Source organism: Lissotriton helveticus, chromosome 5_1, assembly GCF_964261635.1.
Source record: "Lissotriton helveticus chromosome 5_1, aLisHel1.1, whole genome shotgun sequence".
NCBI lineage: Eukaryota > Metazoa > Chordata > Amphibia > Caudata > Salamandridae > Lissotriton > Lissotriton helveticus.
Window position 1 is genome coordinate 252,953,138 of NC_136065.1, and position 12,888 is coordinate 252,966,025.

At 44.2% G+C, this 12,888-nt stretch overlaps 1 protein-coding gene across 2 annotated transcripts in view; it reads right to left on the minus strand.

Moving 5' to 3' along the window:
- The window catches only part of LOC144754405 (uncharacterized), a 558,704-nt gene that overhangs the window by 386,534 nt on the left and 159,282 nt on the right, over positions 1–12,888 (minus strand). The gene's annotated exons all lie outside the window — the stretch shown is intronic.

Genomic DNA, 12,888 nt, shown 5'->3' on the forward strand with positions numbered 1-12,888 from the left:
GTTCGGGAAATGCCACAAGAGCACTTCCCCAACACTGCCCAAGGGAACCACCACTACTCTGGATGCCAAAGCATATCAAAGAAGGAGAGGGCACACAAAGATTTGCACCAGTTAAATGAGACAGGCCACACCCCTCTCAATCCAATAAGGAGACGCGGTCTTGATTTTGGATCGACATCCAGGACTGAAATGCCTTACTCCATATGAAAAAAGGCTAGTGGAACAGTCCATAGCTGCAAAAGGCACCATAGTTCTGTTAAAAGAGATCTAGAGACAGTGACCAAGAACACATGACTCCAAGAACGTTTCTGCTTGTAAGCCTGTTGAATCAATTAGAGCAAGTTCTGATCTAAGTTGGAAAGAAATGTAGTATGCCACCCTGCCATTAGGTAGCATACAAGCATACACACACGCATACAAACGCATACACACACCCCCTCCCCCCCCACTCCACCCCCATGAGGCCATGTTGTGCCATCTTTATAAATAAATGAGAGGTGATCCTTCTGAGTCAGTGGACTCAAGCAATGGTTTATAAGCGAGTTGAAGTGGCAAACTCCACCTCAGCAGACTTGCTTTCCCTGGGGGCCTTGGCCCCCGTTAATACATCCCTTACTGACATGTTCACGCTTAGTTTCCCTGTCCTGAGCCTGCACAAAAAGTTAAAAATCTGGGTTTCTGGCTAGACAAAGATCTTGCTCTCACCGCACAGGTGAATCAAGTGACGTCTGCATGCTTTTTTACTATCAAAACCCTCAGGAAAATACTGCCCATGATCCCCCCAACATTAAGGAAAACTGTGGTTGGGGCCTTAGTCCTCTCCCTTATCGACTACTGCAAAGCCTTATATCTGGGTATGGGTGAAAGGCAACTTACCAAATTACAGTCACTGCAAAACGCAGCGGCAAGTGCTCTGTTGGACCTCCCAAAGCGCCATCCCACTTCCAAAGCCATACGCCAACTCCATTGGCTGCCAGTTCGGCAGAGAGTACAATTCAAAGCCCTCTGCCTAGTCCACAAAACAGTAATAGGAGGAGGAGCCGAGGACTTGAAAGCTCTCTTTCCCCGCTACACCCCTAGCCGTACTCCTAGATCTACGTGCCAGGGCTTAATCACCGTCGTGAGAATAAGGAGAGCACGCTGGGGAGGCAAGTCCTTTTCCCATCAGGCAGCGAAGCTGTGGAACGCCTTGCCCACTAAGCTCCGTCTACAACCAAATAAGACCAGTTTCAGAAAGGCATTGAAGACCTGGCTGTTTACCACACCTTAATCATCCAGCAGTAGCCGTACCCTCTCTCAGCGCCAAGACGCCACGGCATAAGTGCGCTTAACAAATATTTCAGTCAGTCAGTCTCACAAAGCCATTGTCACAGATACCCGTGTGTCCACAAAAACTATTCACATGTTCAACAGTACCAGGGTCTTGTGTATCACAAAAGCCAATCTGCCAGGCTCTACTGCATTGACAAATTCAATGTTGCAGCACCCACCGCATCCACCAACTAAATATTGAGAGCAAAATGGTTACATCAAATAATAGCAGCACTCGCTTACCCACAAGAAACTTCAAGCAGCCCTCTGTCTCACAGTATTTCCTAAGCTAAGCAATCAGGCAGGGGCGGCTCCTCCACTAGGGCGGAGAAGTGTCGCCCCACTGCTGCTTTCTCCCAGTGCGAGAAGCAGAAACAAAAAATGGTAAAACTGCGAGAAAGCAGAAGCGTTTGGTTAGGAGCGGGCTGGTGGGTGGGTCTGTTCCAAGGCAGGGTAGGAGTGGCTTGCCCACTGCTGAGGGTGCTGACTGTTTGGAGCCGACCAAACCAGTCATGCGCACTCTGCCCTACATGGAGAGAATGGCCTCCCCATAGGCGCCTGGCTGGTCGGCGTCCCGACCAATCACAACACTCCCATTGCAGTGTTGTGATTGGCTTAGGGGAGGGAGGCTGCCTGCTTCCTATTCCTGCCGAGGCATGACAGCAGGAGAGCAGGTCAGGCACAGAGACGACACGGGACACGGGACCCGGGACGGTACGTTTATTTTATTTTTAAATTAACTCCACACCCCGTGACAACCCCCGCACGACCTCCCCCAACCCCTTCACCCGCATGTCATGCCGGCTGTGACTGCAATCAGAGCGCCTCTCTGTTCATAAAAAACAACAATCACAGGGCTCTTTTACATGTACTAGGCCAACAGACTATGATTGGTTATTTTGAGCCAAACCAATGTCCCAGAGAACTTAATATGCACCAAGCCAAAATGTCCCAGACCACCCCATATACATTATGCCAAAGTCCCACGGTCATTTTTCTACATTCGGCAAAACTACCCCAGAACATCACAGACCATGCAATATCGACAAAGCCAATGTCCAAGGGCCATATGTATCAAGCACAAATGCATTCGCAAATGCCGAAATTTGCAGAATTTTGGCGTTTGCGATAGCATTTTTGCTAAATGGTATGTATGAAGCAAATCTGCGTGCAAAATAAGGAATCGCAAAATTTGTGATTCCTTATTTTGCAATTGCAATTAAGGAATCGCAAATTTTGCGATCCCTTCAATGCAATGTAAGAAGCACAAAAAAAGTGCAATCTCACCTTAAGGAATTGCAAATTACCATCAACTTCAAGTTGGTGGTAATTTGCAATTTCTTTGAAAAATGCATTTTTGCATTTTTCAAAGTGCCATGTGACGCACATACATGCCCTTAGGGCATGTGTGTGTGCCACATGTGCACCCATGCTTATTTCAGGGGTGCAACAGGGTGTCCTTTTGACACCCTTGCACCCTTGTAATTGTATTCTCAATTTGCGATTCGCTAATTGCTAATCGCAAATTGAGAATGTCTTCCCATTCATTCCTATGGGCCTTTAGGCCCATAGGAATGAATGGGGAGGTATTCCTTAATTGCGAATCGCAATTTGATATTCACAATTAAGGAATATGTAGGATTCGCTAAATTTATTGCAAATCCTACATTCATAGCATTTTGTGATTCTCAAATAGTGATTCGCAAAAAATCACTATTTGGGAATGTCAAAAAGACATTTTGATACATATGGCCCTAAGAGCCTTAATTTCAGAATGCTGTGTCATACTATACTTAGCATGCCAATCTCGCAGTCACTTGTGACCTCTAATCCAGAACGCCTGATCCCCACCCCCACTCAGAACACAACCCATTTTGGACCCCCTATATAGACCAATCAAACTGCTGCTGAGGGCCTTATAATCAATAAACCAGTATTCTCAGATTCCTCTGAATCCACTACCATAGCACCCAATGCACAGATTTAAAAAAGGAAGATCCAAGAACTCTCTGTATCCACCAGCCCAATGACACACCAGTGCATCAAAGCTTATATACCTACTAAATGGCAGAGCCATTTTTATTAACAACAAGTCATTCTTGTCCCAGACTTATATAACCACCAACCCAATGTGGCAGAACCTACCACATCTGCCAATGTGATGTGCAAGTATTTCCTCAATCCAAAGGGAAAACATCACAGAACCTCACAGTACATCACAGAATCAATTTCAACCTCTCTTCGTCTCCTGATTCTATTTCTAAGGTTCATTCCACCCTGATTTTCATCTACAACTGGATGAATCTTAACCAACTGAAATTGAATCCCGATAAAACGGAGTTGGTTCTCATCGGCGGTCCTTCTAATCCCTGGACCTCCGCCTTCTGGCCCCCTGTTTTTGGCTCCCCTCCCGCTCCCTCTGCCTCCGTGAAAACCCTGGGCATAAAAATCAGCCAAGATCTCTCCATGCGCCCCCAGATCAGCTCGGTGGTCTCCTCATGTTTCCTGTCCCTCAGAACTATTCGCAAAATCTCGCGGTACTTCTTTACCAAAGCCCTTAAATTCATCATCTTGGCGATGATTCTATCCCGCCTGGATTATGGCAATGCCCTGTATGTTGGCATTCCAGTGTATGAGCGCCGTCGCCTGCAGCTTATTCAGAACCAAGCGGCCCGCCTTATCCATAGGCTCCCGAAGTCAAGTCACATTATCCCCCTACTAAAAACCCTCCATTGGCTCCCTATAATGGAACGTTCGCTCTTCAAGATGAGCTGCTTGACTTTAATGTCCCTAGCCGGCACTGCCCCGGACTTTATTAGATCTAAGATCAATGCCTACGTACCTGGTAGAAACCTTCGTTCCTCTACCCAGTTCCTTCTCAAAGTTCCCCGCTTCCGGAGGAAAACATTTGGTGGCTCCAGATTTTCGATCCTCGCCTCCCTCTTCTGGAATGTCCTCCCTTTCGCGATTAGATCCACTCCTAGCTACTTGGACTTTCGCGCTGCACTTAAAACCCACCTTTTTTCCTTAGCATATCCTGCCTAATTCTTCCCTTTTCTTCCTCAGGTTCAGTTTCTTCTTGCAGCACCAAGAAACCGCTTGGTAGTAGAGCGCTCTACAAAAACTTTTCAACTTCAACTACAGAACACCTTCATCCACCAAGTCTCAGGCCCAAACATGTAAGTACCCGTCCGGCCAATGTCCACAGCACTTTCCTTAACACCTTGGCTGCGACCCGAATTCCACAGCAGTGCTGGACATTCCAATTGCGGGCATGGCTCAGACGGCCCCCGGCCGTCATGCGCACACGCCCACCGTGACTTTTGATGGCTGGGGGCCATCATGAGCATGGAAGGGGTTAAGGCAAATATCCCAGACCTCTCTTTGTCCGTTATGCCAGAGATCCATTTATATCTACCAATCTATCAATTCCAGCACCCTCTCTGCCCATCACTATAATATCCCAGAGTCTTCTGCACCTACCAAATTATAGTCCAGAAAGCTCTATATCCACCAAACAAGGTCAATATCCCTCTGAATCCATCAAACAAACACCCCCAGAACTTCTTATCCCTTAAATCAACATCTTTGTATCCATTTTTACCACAACACCACCAAACCCGAGCCATCCATCTTCGCCAAGGCAGCAACAGTCCAACAGGTTGGCAACCACAAAGCCAAATGTTACTATCCGATAGCCACCAATCACCACTATGGCCATTGTTTACTGTAGCAACAAAATAATTTTCAACCCATGTTCAGCAGTGCTGGTTTCTCATTTACAATTGTGGGGTAGCTTTCTAGCCACCATTGATTTCGGTGGACTGATCACAGGCCCTTAATCCTACTAAAGCACTTGGACCGGTCTTCTTCTGAACACACACATCTTTTTTGATGTTCCAGCACTCACGTTGCTATTAGTGTATTTTTTTTTCACCTATAATTTAACCATTAGTGAGCCTTCTTGTACTCCTGTTTCCTTGTTCTTCAAAAGCCTTGTGGCTGGTAATTCCAGTTTGCTGTGCCTGTTGGGTACCACCTGCCTCTGCTTAGAACTAGTGCTACTACATCCGTGCCCCAGGCCAGAGAGTGACTGGCTGATAGCAAAATCTGTCTGAGCTAGAAACTGGTCTGACAGGTAAGTGCGTGGGCTAGTTTTTAGGCTGCTTGGGTGATTGTTTTATGGTCTGGTGAGCAAATTTTTGCTGTTGTACTCTCCTATAATCGCAAACATTTGCCTGCAGCAAGCGCAGATGCACGAGTCACCCATCTATCTTACAGAACACCGGTACAGGGTGTTGTTGCAAGTTCAAAGCGAGCCCGATTTGCAAAAGTGACACTTTTTTTTAGCTATCTAATTCACAAACGTAAGTCACTTTTGTTTTGTTGTCGGGTCTATTTTGTGACTCATTGTGACCATTAGTGACCTGCCAAAACCATAGGATGCTGATCGAAGAAATGGTCCCTCTTCTTACACCACCACCCTCCCCCATTCCCCCCAACACAAAGGAGGTGGTTTCCATACTCCTTGCTCCTATGTCCTGCGTTTATTTTTTTCTAAATGTCGGTCTGTGTAGGATTATCATTTTAGTCTAGTTCAGTGTAGCTTTTTAGGACCATATGTATATGTGCCACTCCTGATGGTCCTCTGGTCCTCTGCATTGCACCTTCCTTCAAATAACAGGCAGCAAGATGTGTTGTTTCTGTTTTTCCTTGGGCGGGTCCAGGATGGGATTGGCCTAAAGGGCGATCAGGCCTGACTGGCTGGTTTGTTTGATAGGTCATTGTGTGGGCTAGTGTTTTGGCTGTTCACGTGCCTGTCTTATCATCTGCTGGGCCGGATTTTACTGTTGATTTCCCCGATATAAAAACAAACACTGCCTGCAGCAACCTCAAATCCATGCAGTCTTCCGTTAACTTCTAAAACACTTCTACAGTGTGTATTTACGTGTTCAAAACTGCCCCAATTTACAAACATGGACCACTTTAATTTAGCTTTCAAATCACTAATGAGGTGGGTCCCTTTTATTTTGGTGCTTTGGCCTGTTTTCTGTGCCCGTCCAATCCTGGGCAGCTCAGTGACACATATAACTACTAGCACAGTGCTAACCAATGCTGTTGAAGCCCAACTAATTTACAGACTAACTAGACAGAAACAATGATGGCTATATGCATTCTCAGCTACACCGACCTCAAATATCAATAGAATGTAACAAATTCTTAGTCCGTAAAGGACTTTTTAAATATATATCTCTCCTTATTCATCTCTATGGGCTGATAGAATTTGGTATTTTCACTCATTCCAATCCCTATTTGTTGATACTCATCAGGAGGCTGTAACTTATTCCATACCTCTCATGAATGATATTGTTCACGGATAACATCTAACTGCTGATGGTCTTTATTGACACACTTTATTAGAGTCTCACTTGTTAATCATATTTTTTTACGGATATCTTTGCAATAAAATTGGTTATTTCTCGCTTGTTTGGGCTAGATAACCTTCACACAACTAAGGGTCCACATCGCTTCACGGATATCCTACCTTAGATTCTCTTATTTCTTTCCTCACTGGACTGGACTCAAGGCTTTCTAGACTCACTCTTTTCTCATATCTGAAACTAGACACCTTCAACAGACACACACATGCCCCACAACTCTTCACTGACACTCTTCATTAGAATAGTATAGTGTCTGCTAAGAATGAGGCACCTGTGCTGTTAGATCTAGGAAGTTATGCTGCTGCAAATTACGCGTTCTACCAAGACTGGAACTAGACATGGTGAGATTTATCGCAAAAATGGCGACTGTGCCTGACTGCTCAGAGTGTTTGTTTGAAGATTAGACTAGTTATGCTTGGGGGTATCCTCTGTGAACTATCTGTGAACTAAGATAGTTTAAGGTTATTTGTTTGCTGTCAATATTTGGACTTTTCGCTATTTTACAGAGAATACGAAAAAAAGCACACGAAAAACATATGAAGACCTTAAAAAATGGACTCAAGATCTGACTTTCCTGTAGAAACAACCTTTTGATTGTCCTGTGGCTGTTCAGCACCAAGACCAGTGCCAGGGTGTTGACATTTCAGAGCAATAGTGTGCCATTAAAGGTATTTTAATATAGTTGTCAATAAGGATCACATGCAGTCGGACTTTGATGGGTTGAAAGTGATAAGGATGTCATTAATTAGGCAACCAGATTTCTGACTGTGGTGGTGAAGAGTCAAATTCCTCTCAATTTTAGAGAAATGCACCCTACAACTTTTGAGAATACCAAATCAAACATCCTTGGTCTTATTACAAAAGTAAATGGCTGATAAGATTGCCAATCACACCAACCTCCTATAAAGGTTTGAAACTCACTCTGGAACAACTGATGCCCCTGCAATGTATTAGGGATAGGCAAGCCTTATGGCACTAAGCTCGAATCATAGTTAAAAACATTAGACTAAGGGTTATAATCAGAGAGGTTCATTTCATGGTAGTGTGAGATGGGTGTTTGGTCCTCGGCCTAATGACACCCGAATTGGTTTGTAATTGATTTGAATTGGCACATTTTTAGCAGCATATGGTAGTGTAGAGGAAACTGACACACTGGCTGAATGGTCAATTTGAAGCCTTATAAAGTTGTGTTTCCTTCACCTTTATTTTTGTTTTAACTTCGGGAACAATGGGGAAATTGGGTGGAAAATGGGTTGTGGGGAAAAGGGAACCCGAGAGAAAAACAGTGGGGGTAGATAGAAGACCAGGATATGAGAGTTATGGAGCCTACAGATAGGTGAAATGGGGGAAGGAAAGAGAGAAAGTGGGAGATGGAGAGAGAAAGAGGGAAAGAGAGAACAAGGGTAAAAGAGAAAAAGAACCAGAAAGAGGTTCTTTGGACCGGTGACTTACTGGTATGTGGGAATCAACATTAACACTTTCTTACAACTGTGCTAACTATAAATAGACTCTTTGTGCACCTTGTTAATAACTGCGTTCAAATTTAATGAAATATGACATTTTAAAATAGACTGGTCTTTGCTGCAACAATAAAGAAACGTGGCTTGGGTTAATTAAGGTAGTGTTGTTTTACCATTCACTGCACGTTGTTTATTGCATATAGCAATGCATAACACACGCACAACACCCTTTTTTGAGGTATTTATTACCATTTCACAATCTGATAAGGATAGCAGATAAAATATTTGTAATAAAGCTTATAATAGATGTATTTAGTAAAAGCATTAAATGTTCCGTTTGTTGTAAGACAGCAATGCCAGTGCAAATATGAAGACGAGAGCGCCTTTTTTATTCAAATACAATAAAGACTCTAATAATCTCAGAAGCACGCATCCGGACACTTTCCCGAAGTGAGTGAAATAGAACAGGGCTTTGTGTTCTTTTGTAATCAGTAGCAGATTAGAAACACTGAGTCAACAGAAAATAATTTTATGAGACAGATCCTAACTCTGCCTAAGAATACACCCCTAGTTCCTTTGAGAATGGACTTGGGCATCTGCCCTATTGCAGAGTTAATATCTTCTCGCCCACTGATGTATTGGCGTAGGCTTTGGAGTACCCCGGAACTGGCCCATTATAGTGATGACCGTAAAGCGGTATTGCCCATACTGGGTGCAGGTAGAATCCCCTGGTTGGCTTTTATAAGAGATACCTTAAGAGCTATGGGAAGGGAAGATTTATGGACTACTCCCGAAATAACGTGCCCAGAAATATCAAAAAAATCCCTAGCAAGTGCCATGAAGGAATTTAATTTGTCGCGTTTAGTTCAGACGGTCGACTTCTCCAGTCTAACATATGTGTTCCTCGACTTTAAGTGCAAATACAGGTTTGAACAGGCTGTAGATACCATTCAACCTGCCTTGGCAAAAAAACTTTTCCTTCAATTTAGGTATGGGACCCTTCCACTACACGCAAGAACCAACAAGTGGGCAGGTGGCAGTGGTCGCTTCTGCCCTGGTTGTTTAGAGGAGGAAGAAACCGTGATCCACGTGGTTTTATTTTGTCCGGCGTATAAGAGCCCTAGATCTAGGTGGGTGATCCAATTGTGCAGAAACCTGGGCATTAGAAACAATTTAGAAATTTTTAGGATTCTAAAAACGCACACAGACCCGGTCTTTGTTGTTGTGATCGCCAAATTTCTGTTTGCCATGTGGATTAAGCGTAGGCGTCTGCTTGATAATTGCAATGTGAATATATAACACTCGCATTGCACCTACCTCCTCCCGAAAGCCTAGGTAGGATATGGTCTTCCCCCTAGGCATTTGCGAATTTTATGATTGCTAAATGTTCATTGGTTGCTGAGGGAGATGTTGGGCTTTAGTCCATTTTTTTATGTAATTTTTTTTAACTGTTTTTACTATTTAGATAAATTATATTTTTAAGGTATTTATAGTACCTATACTTCCCACCCTGGTGCATGATCACTGGCCATTGTCTCTAAAAGTGAACTCACAATTGTCTGTGTAATTTGTATTCTTGCATTCCTATATCGATCATTTTTTTAAATCTTTTTTAAATTGATGGAAACAATTGTATTTTAAACTGTGCTTTTATGGCTGTAATTGCCGCAATAAAGTTTCAAGAAGAAGAAACACTGAGTTCAGCTACAAATACAGCATGCTGCAGGATTAGCAGACCACACGGTGTGCCCAGCAGCATGGTGCTCATGCAGGCACATCGTTATGGTTAGGTTAGCAGTCTAGTTCATTATTAAAGGTTTCTCAGGTGAGCCTACAATTCAAGTGAGTTTGAGCCAACAGGTAATTGTACTATTTTCATGCTGCTCGATTCATTCTCTTAAATCATTTCGAATTGTAGAGCCAGATAAAGATATTTTGCAACTGCAAAGCCTGCGATTCACAAAAGCACAGGGCTTGTTACTGCAGAATGCCTTTTAACTATTTACATAAGCCTTTAACACGGCAGAATACTCTTTCTGACTCAAAGGGCATTTTGAAACTTTCTTAAAATAGTCAATAAGAGGAGGCGTGAAAGAGAGGTTTCCCTCCTATCAAAGAGGACTGAATCAATGGTAAGTGGCCTCAATTGAGGTCTCAAGGGCTCTCTCCAATGTCTCCCAAATTGGGACTTGTTTTTGTTGAAGCTAAAGAAGCACTGTTCCTTTAATGGGCACAGGCTGCTTAAAAAATAGATTTCCCTTTTGGGAATGCAGATACAGGGACAGACAGGCAGTCCCTTTCAGGCCTCCATCCATTTGTTTAAGATGATGATACGAAGGCCACAAACTGGGACTTACTTAATTAACCTTTTCGACGATGATGACGGAACCGCTCAGTCATCAGCCGCGATGGCGCTGTGCTGATGACGGAGCCATTCCGTCATGGTCCGCCCGACGCGCCTGCGCAGCGCCGATTTCACGCCTGCGCGGCGCGTTCTATTGAGCGGGCGGGGCCATACGGAACCGCTCGGTCATCAGCACAGCTCACCCGAGGCTGGTGATGGAGCGGTTCCGTCATCAACGTGTGAGCGCCACGCGGCCCCGCCCCCTTAGCGCCGTGGCAGAATAGCTGCCGCAGCGAAGGTGTTAATACTCAGTAGGCAGGTTGTTCTGATACCCTCTCCAAATGTACAGTTTGCGATGCAACCTGTTACAACAAAGGTCACATCGCAAATTGCATTCCAATTCGCAAACGTGTCAGTGTGCAAATTCCAGATCCCTGGCTGATGTGCAGCAGTTGAAAATAATCATACAATCGGATTGGAAATCCCATTATTAGATAGATTTGAATCAGATTAGAACTAGTTTGCCAACTCCTTGAATGTATGTAGTCTTCTTAACAGACAAAACACTAAAAATCACTCTCTGCATATTTAATTATGGTAAATATAAAGACAGTAATGGAGCACCATTGGTGGTGGTCGTGCCTGCCTCATACTCCATAATGGTGTGGGAGCTTTGCTTCCTCCAGTCAAAAGGATCATCTCAAAATGTCTGCAACATGTCTTAAGATGGCTGCAGGAGAGCTTCCTCTGCCTGGAGGTTACCAGAGTTCTCTTCAATAGTGATCCATTACAAGTGGCCAAAGTAATGCATGGAAAATCCCCCCCCCCAGGAGTTACCAATACCACTGGGTAGCGTCAACGTGCTATCAACGGTTGACTTTATGACAGTATTTGACCCAGTACAGCGCGCCACTGTCTTTCGGCTAGATTCGTGCAACAGACATAGCATACGCATACACAGTGTCACTGGAGATTACAAGTAGTCACAAGGTCCACCTCAGAAGTGAGGAATCATTGTGGGAATCAGTAACTGATGTCCAAATTCAGCAGGTAAATCTAGATTTTTCCTCAGTATTTTGCCTGGAGACTCTGCCTTCTTTTAGCAAATGGATTCCCCGGGCTTTCAGTGCAATTACTGCAGGTCTTGCAATCCAAACCCTGCCAGTAAATCCCAAATCAGGATTAAGGGTCCCTTAATGAGGTGAACTGTAGTTGCAGTTGGGTACATTGAGCCACTCTTGTCACCACTAAAATTTCACAAACACACTAGGCCGAGGACCAATTACAAAAAATAAAAGTTTGTAATCGGAGAGAGCTGCTCTAGTCAGGCCTATACTTCCTGCTACACGTCAAAACAGTCACATAGGGTGTCCATGCCCAATTATGATGGAGTAGCTAATCTACAACGAGCCCCGCATAAGTGAAATACTGTAGTGGCAAGAAATTGACCTTTCCCAAAGCACACCTTCTCCACTTCTATTATGGAAAAGAGAGAGCCAATGATTCTTGTGACTATGACGTGCGGCACTGCAGAGCCTGCTTTCCAAGACCCACACGGACTCGCAACCCCACACCCGAGCACTGTGATCTACGGCCCTATAAAATGTCAATGGGCGCAGAAAACACGGGCACGCCATATCTAAGAGCTGAAACACTAGGAAGCCTTTCTTGCTAGTGGGCTAATGCAAAATGATGCCCCCGCCACGACTGCGAAGGTAGTGATGTCCCCCCCACACCTACACTCCCCTCGGGCTCTACTATCTCAGAGATATTCATAGGCCTTGAGCTGAATGAAGGCGCCCTGTAGGGGGTTTGAGACCCCACCACTCCTCTTTACACACCTGCTTATTGCTAAAACTACTCAATCAAAGCAAACACCCTAGCTCTGCAAGAAACTCAAATCCTAACAGGAAAAGCCAGACCAGAGCATTTCTCTTTAACTAAAACATTCTGTGCAATAACTGCATAGGACCTAAACTCTCTCACTTGAATCCCTGCCTGTACCAAGGTTTGCTTGTGAGATGCTCTCTTTCTGTGCACGAATTTCTGCAAATGCATGGCCCCTAAATGCCTTTAGTTTTATATATAATGCCCAACAAATGGAATTTAACAGACTATTGGAGTGACCTCTTAATGCATGTTCTACTCTACAGGCATCCTGTTTGTTACAAAAATAGCTGCTGGTTGGAGGAAATGTGTTCGGCATGTGCTGAGCCCACAGAATTGTGTCTTACATGTAAACGACAATGTGGAAAACTGCCTGCGAGTGCAGAGATTTTAACTAAAACATCAGCGATGTGTTTAATTATAGAGGGCAAAATATTAGCCAATA